Here is a 14,273-nt window from a genome sequence, read left to right as displayed (position 1 = left end):
GAGAATTGGTAATGGGTTGAACCTGCAATAAATCGGAGGTATCTTCTGCAATTTTGTCTGATAGGGACATGCAGGTATGCCTCCTTGAGGTCCAACGTTACTAGCCAAGCCTTCTTTCCCAGCATGGGAAGAAGTTGCTGTAGTGTTAGCATCTTGAATTTGGGTACTTCCAGGTATGTGTTTAGAATTGAGAGGTCCAAAATGGGTCTCCAGGCTTTGTCCTTTCGGGGAACTAGAAACAGTCTTGAGTAAAATCCTTGTCCTTGCTCCTGTGTAGGAACCTGTTGAATGGCTCTCATGTCCATGAGAGCTGAAATTTGCTTTTGAGCCTCTGCCCATTGATTTGATGGCAGGTTTGGCATTCCTTTTATCCTTGGCAAAGTGTGAAAGCGGAATCTGTATCCTTGAGATACAATATTTAGGACCCATTTGTCTTTTGTGATGATGTGCCAATTGTCTGCAAAAAGTGCTAGTTTTCCTCCCAAGGGAGCTGCCAAGAGGGTTTTGCTTGGTAGTCTGAGGGGTAAGTCATTGTGTTTGTCTTCTGGTAGTTTGCGACCTGTCTTCTCCACCTTTATGGGTTGTGGCACTCCATTGTCGAGGCTGGTAAGAGCCTTGTGGCTGACCTCTGCCTCTTGGGCGTCTGTATCTGCCCCTCTGTGGTCTGGCAGAAGCTGGAAAGGACCAGTTTTTGGTTGGCCAATTTCTGCTGAAACGAGGGGGTTGAACCTGTAAAAAATCCTTGACCGTCTGCATAGATTCTGGCTTATCCTCCGTTTTCTTTAAAACTTCTTCTGCTTTTACACCAAATAAAACATCCTGCTGTAAAGGTGCATCCAATAAATTTGCTTTAACATGATCAGGTAAAGTTTGTTCCTTTAACCAAGCATGCCTATGTATGACAGACACTGTCACTGCTGCTCTACAAGAAGCTTCCAATGAATCAAATCCACATTGCAAAGTATGTTTTTCCACTTGTTCAGCTGAATGCAACAAATCTTGCATTTCCTTGTAATCTGGCTGGTCTGTATGTGCGAGCATTTTTTGTTTTAATTGAGACATCAGATATTGTTGATATTTCAGCATGTGGAACTGACAATTTAAGGCCCTCATAGCTAGAGTAGCTGAGGTACATACTTTCTTTCCCCATCTGTCTAGTGCTCTAGAATCCCTTTCAGAGGGCACAGGATTTTTAGCAATAGAGGCCTTAACCCCTTTGGGACCCTGGGAAATGGTTTCTGGGTCAGCAACAGGGCTTTTATACAGGAATTTGTGTGAGTCAGGGACTCTGTAGTATCTGTCTGGTTTGGCTGGTGCAGGAGGTAGTGAATCTGGGTTAAGGCTAGATTCTGAATAAACATCATCCACAATGTCTAACACAGGTGGAATAGCAAGTGGTCTGTGCTGGGGGAGTAAAACGAACTCTCGGAGTCTTTTCTTAGCCTCAGAGTAATCCTGGCCTTCCCAGTGGAAATGTTCCCTCATAGTATGTAAGGTTTCGCCAAAAAAAGAGTAGTCTTCTGGGGGAGATGCAGAAGGGAAAGACTCTTCAGCATCCGAATCTTCATAAGGGGGAAAGGAATATTCTTGTTCCTCAGAAGAGTGTGAGGAAATTGAAACCTGGTCAGAGGAAGCGTAGTCCTCCTCCTGCCTTTGCCTTTTATCAGGAGGGGGATGGGAACCCCTGATTAGGGTAATTAAGTCTTCAGCCATCTTAAGCATCTGTTTCTTAGGCATGGGGCCTTGTACAGGAGACTGCTGTACAGTCTTCTTTGTTTTTAAAGGAGTTTTCAGTTTTGCATAGGATTTAATAGTGAGTGTTGTCGGTCTGAAGACACCTTCTGCAACTGAAGGCGTTTCAACTGCACCGGAATCTCCTTCAGGTATGGAGTCGGAAGAGCCTAAAAGTAAAGGTTGTGGAGGCCTAGCAATCTCCACTTGTGAATCGGATGTCGCCTGGGTTTCTAAATCAGCGGTCGTCAGGGGCTGCGTAGGCGCCTCACTGAAAACCGGAGAACCGGCGACTGGCCTAGCAGAGGCCTCGGAGTCCGGTTTGGATTTTGGCTGCCTGTCCTTATCTTTGCGTTTTTTATGCATTCCGGTCGTCGGTTGCTCCGACGGCATGGTATAATTAAATTTCCTACCAAAATCATGTCAGGCGAAATCAAACCGATGTTAGTTTGTTTATTAAACCTAGCACAAAACCGACAACCTGTGACGTCGTGGTCTGGGCCTAGGCAAGGAATACAATAAGAATGAAAGTCCTGATGAGGTATTTGCTTCCCACAAGAAATATAATTAGTTAACTTTTTCTGACATCGGACTGAGGCAAGAAAAGGTTCCCCAACGGGGTACTTAGCTTTATGAAGACTTTGGCCTGAAATTCGATTTGAAAATCTCAGGAGTCTGCCGACCGGCACTTGCGAACTGCTTCTGCTTCGGGCACCGCGCGGCAAGAAAGACTAAAGAAAATGGCATCGGATGCATCTTATATACCCCTGGCGCACTGACGTCAGGGAAGAAGCGACAGCAACTGACGCCGGACCAAGACTTTGGAACTCGGGCCGACTGCGGGACCGCCTGACGGCAGGATAACCCAAGTGTGATGACTGCAGCAGGGTAACACGATGAACATCACCAGAATAACCAGTCTCAAGAGGAAATGGTTGTGACCGCTGATAAAGCAAGAAAAAATCCAAATGAGAAAAACAGCAGCAGCAGTCAACAAATATGGCAGTATTTGAAAAATACACGAACATAAAAGTATAAAAGACTTTTTTTTTTTTTTTACAATTACTACATTCACACATAAACACACACACACACACACACACACACACACACACACACACACACACACACACACACACACCCTTCACTGAGACACTAGTCACTACATGGAACCATGAAGATGCAGAAATAAACGGGTCTATATCAAAATCACGAAAGACGGAAACCACGAATACAAATACGTCGATACGTAAAGAGCAAAAGTACAGTTGTGTACACTTACCATAAATGTAGATGTTCGAGTGTATTCACTGTTGCAGTCATTACATTTGGGTTATCTGCCTGCAGGTAGCCCTCAGTCGGCCTGAATATCAATGTCTTTGGATCCCTGTGTCGGATGCTGTCCCTTCCATGACTTCAGGTTGTCAGGGGTATAAAACATGCAGCCGACGCCATTACATCAGTTTTTCTTGCCCCAGATGTCAGGTGCCCCCATAATGGGAAGCAATTATATGTTAGGTTACACCTCCAACAAAAAGCAAATACACCAGAAAGCTGTAATACACTAAACAAGAAGAAAGATGTAGCCAAGAGAAGTCAGGAGGCTGGAGGGAGGGTAACCAGGACTGCAACAGTGAATACACTTGAACATCTACATTTACGGTAAGTGTACACAACTGTACTATGTTCTTCGTGTTTCACTGTTGCAGTCATTACATTTGGGTTGATTCCCACAGCTAAAAAAGGGAGGAGGAAGTTAGAGAGCATTAGGACCAGCTATTAAGCCCTGCAAGACTGCAGTCGCAAAACCAGCTCTGGATTTAGAAAAAATAGGCATGTGGTAATGCTTGGTGAAGGTATGCACAGAGCTCCAGGTAGCAGCTTCTAGGGTGTCCCTGGTAGGGACACCTTTGAGAAAGGCTGTAAATGTAGCTGCAGCTCTGGTGGAATGTGAGCTTATCCCCAGTGGGGTAGGTTTTCCATGGTGCTTATAGCAGAAATGAATGCAATATGTTATCCACTTAGAAATGGTTTGCTTTGAAAAGGCCTTCCCCTCTGCCCCTGCAGCAAAGTCAACTAGCAGCTGTTCAGATTTTCTGAGAGGCTTAGCCCTGTCCAAATAAAATCTAAGTTGTCTGTGCACGCCCAAAGAGTGCAGTATTCGTTCTCCTTTGTTCTATGGATTAGGGGAAAAAAGTAGGCAAACGAATGGACTGATTAAGGGTCACACTAGACACCACCTTGGGCATAAAGGAAGGATTGGCCCTGAGGGACACCCTGTCTGCATGGAAGATGATGAAGGGCTCCACTGCCATAAGGGCCTGTAATTCAGACACTCCTCTTGCTGAAGTGATGGCTGGAAGGAAGGGTGTTTTCCAAGAAAGGAATTTCAACTCTGCAGTTGCAGCTGGCTCAAAAGGAGGTACAGTGAGCTTTTCCAATACAAAGTCAAGGTCCCAGGCTGGAGTAGGGGCTCTACTGGGTGGTCTTAATTTTTTGGCCCCTCTGAGGAATTGCTTTGGCAGGGGTTGAGAGAAGAGGGGTGGCTCAGTATTACATTGTGCTGAAATGGCAGAGGCATGAATTTTAATTGATGTGAAGGAAAGGCCCTTGTGGAGCATCTCTGTTAAGTACTGAAAAATATACGGTAAGCTGGGCACCGTTGTGCTCATCCCAAGTCTGGCTCTAGGAATAGTATCTTTTCCACTTTTCAGAATAGGATTTTCTAATACTAGGCCTCATTGCCTCTAGAATGACACCTAGCACCTGCTTACTGAGGGATACTACTGAAGAGCTCAAGGAATTAGCCAGGCTGCAAGGTTCAGGGTTTGAAGCTGAGAGTGCAGAATCTGGCCCTCCTGCTGGGACAGCAGGGAAGGGGTCTGAGGCAAATGCCATGGTTCCAGCAGTGACATACTGCGCAAGAGGGGGTACCAGTGTTGGCGTGGCCAGTCTGGTGCAATTAGTATCTTCCTTGGTTTGTCCTGTTTGATCTTTAGCAGAACTTTCGAGAGGCAGAGGAGAAAGGCATAAACTGAAAGGCTTTCCCAGGTGAAGGACAGGGCATCCACTTTCCAAGCTTGACTGTGGGAAGTCCTTGTGCAAAATTTGTCCAATTGGTAGTTCTGGGGGGAGGCAAACAGGTCTATCTCTGGATTCCCTCATTTGTTTCTCAAAAAGTTGAATATCCTTGGTTCCAGTTTCCACTTGTGTGGGTCCATAAGATTTCTGCTTAGGAAGTCTGCCAGTGAAGTTAGCTTGCCTGGCAGTAATGGAGCTTGTAGGTGCACTTGGTAGCTCAAGGCTGTGTTCCACAAAAGGTTCCCCAATGGGGTACTTAGCTTTATGAAGACTTTGGCCTGAAATTCGATTTGAAAATCTCAGGAGTCTGCCGACCGGCACTTGCGAACTGCTTCTGCTTCGGGCACCGCGCGGCAAGAAAGACTAAAGAAAATGGCATCGGATGCATCTTATATACCCTGGCACTGGCGTCAGGGAAGAAGCGACAGCAACTGGCCGGACCAAGACTTTGGAACTCGGGCCGACTGCGGGACCGCCTGATGGCAGGATAACCCAAGTGTGATGACTGCAGCAGGGTAACACGATGAACATCACCAGAATAACCAGTCTCAAGAGGAAATGGTTGTGACCGCTGATAAAGCAAGAAAAAATCCAAATGAGAAAAACAGCAGCAGCAGTCAACAAATATGGCAGTATTTGAAAAATACACGAACATAAAAGTATAAAAGACTTTTTTTTTTTTTTTTTTTTTACAATTACTACATTCACACATAAACACACACACACACACACACACACACACACACACACACACACACACACACACACACACACACACACACACACACACCCTTCACTGAGACACTAGTCACTACATGGAACCATGAAGATGCAGAAATAAACGGGTCTATATCAAAATCACGAAAGACGGAAACCACGAACACAAATACGTCGATACGTAAAGAGCAAAAGTACAGTTGTGTACACTTACCATAAATGTAGATGTTCGAGTGTATTCACTGTTGCAGTCATTACATTTGGGTTATCTGCCTGCAGGTAGCCCTCAGTCGGCCTGAATATCAATGTCTTTGGATCCCTGTGTCGGATGCTGTCCCTTCCATGACTTCAGGTTGTCAGGGGTATAAAACATGCAGCCGACGCCATTACATCAGTTTTTCTTGCCCCAGATGTCAGGTGCCCCCATAATGGGAAGCAATTATATGTTAGGTTACACCTCCAACAAAAAGCAAATACACCAGAAAGCTGTAATACACTAAACAAGAAGAAAGATGTAGCCAAGAGAAGTCAGGAGGCTGGAGGGAGGGTAACCAGGACTGCAACAGTGAATACACTTGAACATCTACATTTACGGTAAGTGTACACAACTGTACTATGTTCTTCGTGTTTCACTGTTGCAGTCATTACATTTGGGTTGATTCCCACAGCTAAAAAAGGGAGGAGGAAGTTAGAGAGCATTAGGACCAGCTATTAAGCCCTGCAAGACTGCAGTCGCAAAACCAGCTCTGGATTTAGAAAAAATAGGCATGTGGTAATGCTTGGTGAAGGTATGCACAGAGCTCCAGGTAGCAGCTTCTAGGGTGTCCCTGGTAGGGACACCTTTGAGAAAGGCTGTAAATGTAGCTGCAGCTCTGGTGGAATGTGAGCTTATCCCCAGTGGGGTAGGTTTTCCATGGTGCTTATAGCAGAAATGAATGCAATAGGTTATCCACTTAGAAATGGTTTGCTTTGAAAAGGCCTTCCCCTCTGCCCCTGTAGCAAAGTCAACTAGCAGCTGTTCAGATTTTCTGAGAGGCTTAGCCCTGTCCAAATAAAATCTAAGTTGTCTGTGCACGCCCAAAGAGTGCAGTATTCGTTCTCCTTTGTTCTATGGATTAGGGGAAAAAAGTAGGCAAACGAATGGACTGATTAAGGGTCACACTAGACACCACCTTGGGCATAAAGGAAGGATTGGCCCTGAGGGACACCCTGTCTGCATGGAAGATGATGAAGGGCTCCACTGCCATAAGGGCCTGTAATTCAGACACTCCTCTTGCTGAATTGATGGCTGGAAGGAAGGGTGTTTTCCAAGAAAGGAATTTCAACTCTGCAGTTGCAGCTGGCTCAAAAGGAGGTACAGTGAGCTTTTCCAATACAAAGTTAAGGTCCCAGGCTGGAGTAGGGGCTCTACTGGGTGGTCTTAAATTTTTGGCCCCTCTGAGGAATTGCTTTGGCAGGGGTTGAGAGAAGAGGGGTGGCTCAGTATTACATTGTGCTGAAATGGCAGAGGCATGAATTTTAACTGATGAGAAGGAAAGGCCCTTGTGGAGCATCTCTGTTAAGTACTGAAAAATATACGGTAAGCTGGGCACCGTTGTGCTCATCCCAAGTCTGGCTCTAGGAATAGTATCTTTTCCACTTTTCAGCATAGGATTTTCTAATACTAGGCCTCATTGCCTCTAGAATGACACCTAGCACCTGCTTACTGAGGGATACTACTAGAGGGCTCAAGGAATTAGCCAGGCTGCAAGGTTCAGGGTTTGAAGCTGAGAGTGCAGAATCTGGCCCTCCTGCTGGGACAGCAGGGAAGGGGTCTGAGGCAAGTGACATACTGCGCAAGAGGGGGTACCAGTGTTGGCGTGGCCACTCTGCTGCAATTAGTATCTTCCTTGGTTTGTCCTGTTTGATCTTTAGCAGAACTTTCGAGAGGCAGAGGAGAAAGGCATAAACTGAAAGGCTTTCCCAGGTGAAAGACAGGGCATCCACTTTCCAAGCTTGACTGTGGGAAGTCCTTGTGCAAAATTTGTCCAATTGGTAGTTCTGGGGGGAGGCAAACAGGTCTATCTCTGGATTCCCCCATTTGTTTCTCAAAAAGTTGAATATCCTTGGTTCCAGTTTCCACTTGTGTGGGTCCATAAGATTTCTGCTTAGGAAGTCTGCCAGTGAAGTTAGCTTGCTGGCAGTAATGGAGCTTGTAGGTGCACTTGGTAGCTCAAGGCTGTGTTCCACAGAGCCATGCTAATCTGCAGAGAGGGTACTAGTGGGTTCCCCCCTGCTTGTTTATGTAACACATAACAGTGGTGGTGTTGTCTGTCTTTACCAATAATTGTCCTGGAAGAATGTGGTCCTTGAAGGCTATCAGAGAATTCTGTACAGCTAACATTTCTTTTTGATTGATATGCAGGTGCATCTGCTTTGGGTTTCATTTGCCCTGAATGCACTGCCCGCCAAGCGAGTCCCCCATGCACAGTCTGATGCATCTGTTGTTAGGGTTTGGGTGGCAGGGGGTAGAGTGAATGGGAGCCCTTGTTGTGGTAGCAGGCCTCTGTCCACCAAATGAACTCTGTCTTTATGCAAGGAATGATAGGAATCATTGATTCCAGGTCTTGAGAATGTTGACACCATAGGCTTTTTAGATACCATTGTAGTTTCCTCATATGCAGTCTTGCATATGGAATTAGTAAAATGCATGAGGCCATGAACCCCAGGGCTTGCAGGATTTTCCTTGCAGATAGCTGGGTCTTTGTGACCAGTAGTTTGAAGTAGGCTGTCAAATAAACTTGTTTCTCTGGCCTCACGCCATCTGGGAAGTTGCATTCAGGCTTGCTCCCAGAAATACAATTTGTTGGCAGGGTACTAGATGAGATTTCTTTTCGTTTATAGTGTACCCCAGTGAGGTTAGAAGTTTCTTTACAAATGCCAGATGTTTTAGTAGTATGTCCTAGCTTTCTGCCTGAATTAGACAATCGTCCAGGTATGGATATATTTGAATATTTCTTTGCCTGCAAAATGCAATGACTGGAGCTAGGCGCACTGTGAATACCTTGGGCGCAGTAGATAAGCCAAAGGGAAGTGCAGAGAACGGATAGTGCATGGAGCCTGCTCGGAAGCGTAGGTATTTCCTGCAAGATTCCCTTATTGAAATGTGAAGGTAAGCTTCGTTAAGTCTAAGGTTGCCAACCAGGCATCTTTGTCGAGCATAGGAAGCAGCTGTTGAAGTGTTAGCATTTTGAATTTTGGGATTAACAAAAAGGTGTTTAGAATAGAGAGGACCAGGATAGGACGCCATGAGCTGCCTTTTCTGGGTACCAGGAAAAGTCTTGAGTAAAAACCTTGTCCCCTTTCTTCTTCTGGGACAAGCTGAATAGCCCTGATACTTAGAAGAGAAAGAACCTGCTGTTGAGCCTCTGCCCACTGATTTGGGAGTTGGTCTGGCCAACCGTTTGGGGTTGGTAAGGTGTGGAAGTGGAATCTGTATCCTTGGAAAACTATTTTTAAAACCCATTTGGCCTGGTTATTGAGTTCCCAGATTTTTGTATGCCGAGCGATCTTTCCCCTTATGGGAGAAGGCAGTTGAGCAGGGCTTGGAAGGTTTAAGGTTAAGTCATTGTGACAATTTTCCCTGGGGGGATGTCTTACTACTTCCAGCTTTGGAAGTGGGAGCCCCCCACTGCTTAGGCCTGTGAGTACCTTGAGACTGTAGCCTAAGTGGTCTGCTGTTCCTGGGTTTGGACTGAAGGCCTGGAAGAGACAGGAAAGGACCAATTCTTAGAAGGCCAATGCCCACTAAATCTGGGAGGTTGTACTTGCAGGAAATCTTTAACAGTTTGCATAGATTTAGCTTATTCCTCCATCTTTTTAAGGACTTCTTCTGCTTTGTTGCCAAACAGGCGGTCTTGGTTTAAGAGAGCATTACGTAATTTAGCTTTAACATGATCTGGCGAAGATTGCTCCTTAAGCCAAGCATGCCTTCTAAGAAGAGATCCAGTGACAGCAGCCCTGCAAGATGCTTCTAAAGAGTCAAAACCACATTGCAAAGTATGTTTATCAACTTGTTCATCAGAATGCATTCAATCCTGTAATTCTTTATTTTCAGCACAGTCAGGAATCAACATCATTTTCTGTTTAAGTAGTCCCATAATATGCTGCTGACACTAACATATGAAACTGGCAGTTTAAGGCCCTAACGGCCAAAGTAGCAGAAGTGTATACCTTCTTATCCCATCTGTCCAAGGCCCTGGAATCTCTATTATCAGAGGGGGAAGGGTTTTTGGCAGTAGTAGCCTTAATGCCTTTAGTTCCTTGGGAAATGGTCTCTGGGTGAGCAGTAGGATTCTTGAAGAGGAACTTGTATTACGGAGTACCTGACTCTCACCTGTCAGGTTTCCTGGGAGCTGGAGGTAAAGTGTCTGGGGCCAGGTTAGATTCCAAGAAGGAATCATCTACAATGTTCAGGACAGGAGGGATAGCTAAAGGCCTGTGTTGAGGAAGGAGTAAGAATTCCCTAAGCCTCTTTTTGGAGTCAGAGTAAACCTGGCTTTCCCAGTGGAAATGTTCCCTAAGAGTGTGCAAGGTTTCACCAAAGGAGAAATCTTCTGGAGGGGAAGCAGAGGGAATGGAGTCCTCTGCATCAGAATCCTCATAGGTAGATAAGGGCAAATCCTGGTAATCAGAAGAAAAGTACAGTTTTGTACCTACCAGAGTGCTAATACAGCTGCAGTCATAACAGATGGGTTATCCTGCCATCAGGCGGGTCCTCGGTCGGCCGAATTCCAAAGTCTAGGTCCGGCGTCGGATGTCGTCGCTTCTTCCCTGACGTCAGTGCGGCAGGGGTATAAAAGAACCAGCCGACGTCATTTTCTTCAGTCTTTCTTGCCCCAGATGTCAGGTGCCCCCAGAAGGAAGGCAAAACATAAATTTTATGTAATAATGCAATGCAATATAATCAAAAAACAGTAGTTGCAAGCAAATACACCATAAAAGAATACCCCAATCAGGTTGTATGAGGAGGTGTTAGCCATAAGGCCTGTCCCAAGAGGGGAAGGAGGGAGGGAAACCTGGACTGCAGCTGTATTAGCACTCGAACATCTACATTTATGGTAGGTACAAAACTGTACTATGTTCATCGTGCATACAGCTGCAGTCATAACAGATAGGTAGAATCCCAAAGCTAAAAAAGGGGTGGTAGGCACTAAGTGGAACTAGGAGGAGCAAGTATGCCCTGCAAGACTGCAGTGATAAAGCCCGCTCTAGATTTGGAGTATAATGGTAGGTGATAGTGCTTGGAGAAAGTATGTACAGAACTCCAAGTGGCTGCTTCCAAAATATCTTTGGTAGGAACCCCCCTGAGGAAAGCTGCAGAGGTAGCTGTGGCCCTTGTGGAGTGAGATCTGATGCCTGTAGGTACAGTTTTACCATGAAAAGAATAACAAAAGCGTATGCAGTGGGCTATCCATTTTGAGATTGTCTGTTTGGAAATGGCCTTCCCTTGAGCACCTGTAGCATAGGACACAAAGAGTTGCTCTGATTTTCTGAATGGCTTTGTTCTGTCCAAATAATAATGAAGCTGTCTGTGAATGTCCAAGGAATGTAGTAGTCTCTCCCCTTTGTTTTGTGGATTAGGGTAAAAGGTAGGTAAGTGGATAGCCTGATTCAAGGCTACCCTGGATACTACCTTTGGCATAAAGAAAGGGTTGGTTCGTAAGGAAACTCTGTCCTGATGGAAAATGATGAAAGGCTGCAAAGCCATGAGGGCTTGTAGTTCCGAAACCCTGCGTGCTGAGGTGATAGCCAGAAGGAAGGCTGTTTTCTATGACAAATATTGCAGTTCTGCTGAAGCAGCTGGCTCAAATGGAGGCAGGGTCAGTTTTTCTAGAATGAAATTGAGGTCCCAAGCAGGTACTGGTTGCTTCCTTGGGGGTTTTATATTCTTAGCCCCTCTGAGGAACTGTCTTAAGAGAGGGTGAGGGAATAAAGGAGGATCAGTGTTGTATTGAGCAGAAATGGCTGAGGCATGGATTTTGATGGAGGAGAATGAAAGTCCACTGCTTAGCATCTCAGCTAGGTACTGTAATATTTGAGGTAAATTCAGTATTCCAGGATTCTGACCGTTTTTCTGATTCCAGGCACAAAACCGTTTCCATTTTGTGGAGTAGGCTTTTCTAGTAGAAGGCCTTCTGGCCTCCAAAATGACATCCTGCACCTCCTTGGAGAGTAGGGTCTGTTGTGAATTTAAGGAATCCTCCATGCGGCTAGTTTGAGTGTTTTCAGCTGACTGTGAAGAGTTTTGAAGTTGTGCTGAGTCAACAGAAGAGGCATTAGAGGCAGGATCCATGGAGGGGAATGCGTCAGGCTCCTCAGGAGTGGGTACCAGTGTTGTCTTGGCCAGTCTGGAGCAATGAGAATCATCTTTGGTCTGCCTGCTCTGGCTTTTAATAGAACTTTGGGCAGCAGAGGAAGAGGTGGAAAGGCATAAACTGTCATTGTTGTCCAACTGAAAGAGAGTGCGTCCACTTTCCAGGCCTGTGGATGATAGGTCCTTGAGCAGAATTTTGTCAATTGGTAATTTCTGTGGGTAGCAAAGAGATCTATGTCTGGCCTTCCCCATGCTTGAATTATCTTTGTAAAAACTTGAGGATGCAACTTCCATTTGTGTGGATCTGTCATATTTCTGCTTAGGTTGTCTGCCAGCGTGTTTTCCTTGCCTGGCAGGAATTGTGCTTGAAGTTGGATTTGTAATTCCAGAGCCATGTTCCAAAGAGACATGGCTAGCCTGCACAGGGGATATGAATGGGTTCCTCCCTGTTTGTTTATGTACCACATCACTGTGGTGTTGTCTGTCCTTATCAATAGCTGGCCTGGATGCAGTAGGTCTTTGAAAGCCATCATAGCATTTTTTACTGCTAGCATTTCCTTTTGATTGATGTGTAGGTGCTTTTCTTTTTGGGACCATTTGCCCTGAATGCACTGATCTGTCATGTGCGCCCCCAGGCGTAGTCCGAGGCGTCTGTTGTGATGATTTGCTTGAGGCAAGCAGAATGGGAGACCTATGTTTCTTTGGCATGCTTGAGCCCACCACAGAAATTCCTTTTGGAGGCATGGAATCAGTGGTATAATTGTTTCCAAACTGTGGCTGTGTTGAGACCATAAGTTTTTTAGGTACCATTGAAGTTTCCTCATATGCAGCTTTGTACATGGGATTAGCATGATGCAAGATGCCATGAATCCCAGTGCCTGCAGGATTTTCCTTGCAGTCAGCCTGGTGAAGGTTGCCAGTTTTCTGAAGTATTGAGTTAGTTGCCCTTGTTTCTCTGGCGTGAGGTAGACCATCTGGGTGTTTGTATTCAAGCTGGCACCCAGGAAAATTATTGTCTGAGAGGGTATTAGTCTTGATTTCTTTTTGTTGACTGTGTATCTCAGAGAGTTCAACAACTTTATTAGAAACGCCAGGTGTTTCAGAAGTATGCGTTTGCTGTCCGCTTGGATCAGGCAGTCATCCAAATATGGGTATACTTGTATCCCTTGAAGTCTGCAGAAGGCAATTACTGATGCCAGGCATTTCGTGAACACTCTGGGCGCAGTAGATAAGCCAAAGGGCAATGCAGAGAATTGATAATGGATTGAACCTGCAAGAAATCTGAGGTATCTTCTGCAATCTTGTCTGAAAGGGACATGCAGGTATGCCTTCTTGAGGTCCAATGTTACCAGCCAAGACTCCTTGCCCAGCATGGGAAGAAGCTGCTGTAATGTGAGCATCTTGAATTTTAGTGCAGTAAATATGTGTTTAGGATGGATAGGTCCAAAATAGTTCTCCAATCTTTGTCCTTCCTTGGTACCAGGAATAGTCTGGAATAAAAACCTTGACCCTGTTCTTGTGCAGGTACCTCTTGAATAGCTTTCATGTCCATGAGTGCTGAAATTTGTTTTTGTGCCTCTGCCCTTTCATTTTGTGGCCGGTTTGGCATTGCCTCTCATTTTTGGAAGGGTGTGAAAGTGGAATCTGTAGCCTCTGTCTATAATGTCCAGGATCCATTTGTCTTTTGTGACAATATGCCAATTTTTCGAAAATAATGCCAGTTTTCCGCCTAAAGGTGCTGCCATTACAGCTTTGCTTGGCATGCAAAGGGGAAAGTCATTGGTTCTGCTTTCTGAATGGCTGTAATCTATCCTCTCCATCTCTTGGTGTAGGTGCTTGCCATTGTCTGCCTCTAAATGATCCTTGAGATTGCCCTCTACCCCTCGGGCGCCTGTATCTACCTCTTTGAGGTCTGTCCGTGGCTGGAAAGGACCAATTGTTTGAAGGCCAATTTCTACTGAAACGTGGAGGTTGTACCTGTAGGAAATCTTTCACTGTTTGCATTGATTTTGCCTTTTCCTCCATTTTCTTTAATACCTCCTCAGCTTTAACACCAAACAATACATCTTTTTGAAGAGGTGCATCTAGTAATTTAGCTTTGACATGATCTGGTAAGGTTTGCTCTTTGAGCCAAGCATGTCTACGTATAACTGATCCTGTAATAGCAGCTCTACATGAGGCCTCTAAAGCATCAAAACCACATTGCAAGGTATGTTTACCCACTTGTTCTGCACTATGCAACAAATCCTGCAACTCCTTCAAGTCTGGTTGTTCAGGTTGTGACATTTTGCTTTTCAACTGAGATAACAATAACTGTTGGCACTTTAACATATGGAACTGACAGTTTAATGCCCTCATGGTTAAAGTGGCCGAGGTGTATACCTTTTTC

General features: G+C 45.2%; 1 protein-coding gene across 2 annotated transcripts in view; it reads right to left on the bottom strand.

Annotated features, from left to right (window-relative positions):
• AURKAIP1 (aurora kinase A interacting protein 1) overlaps nt 1-14,273 on the bottom strand; it is a 154,942-nt gene that overhangs the window by 5,784 nt on the left and 134,885 nt on the right. The gene's annotated exons all lie outside the window — the stretch shown is intronic.

This window comes from Protopterus annectens, chromosome 2.part1, assembly GCF_019279795.1.
Source record: "Protopterus annectens isolate FY-2018-M chromosome 2.part1, PAN1.0, whole genome shotgun sequence".
Taxonomy (NCBI): Eukaryota; Metazoa; Chordata; order Ceratodontiformes; family Protopteridae; genus Protopterus; species Protopterus annectens.
The sequence above is the reverse complement of the archived record's forward strand: the minus strand, read 5'-3'. Positions and strand labels throughout refer to the sequence as shown.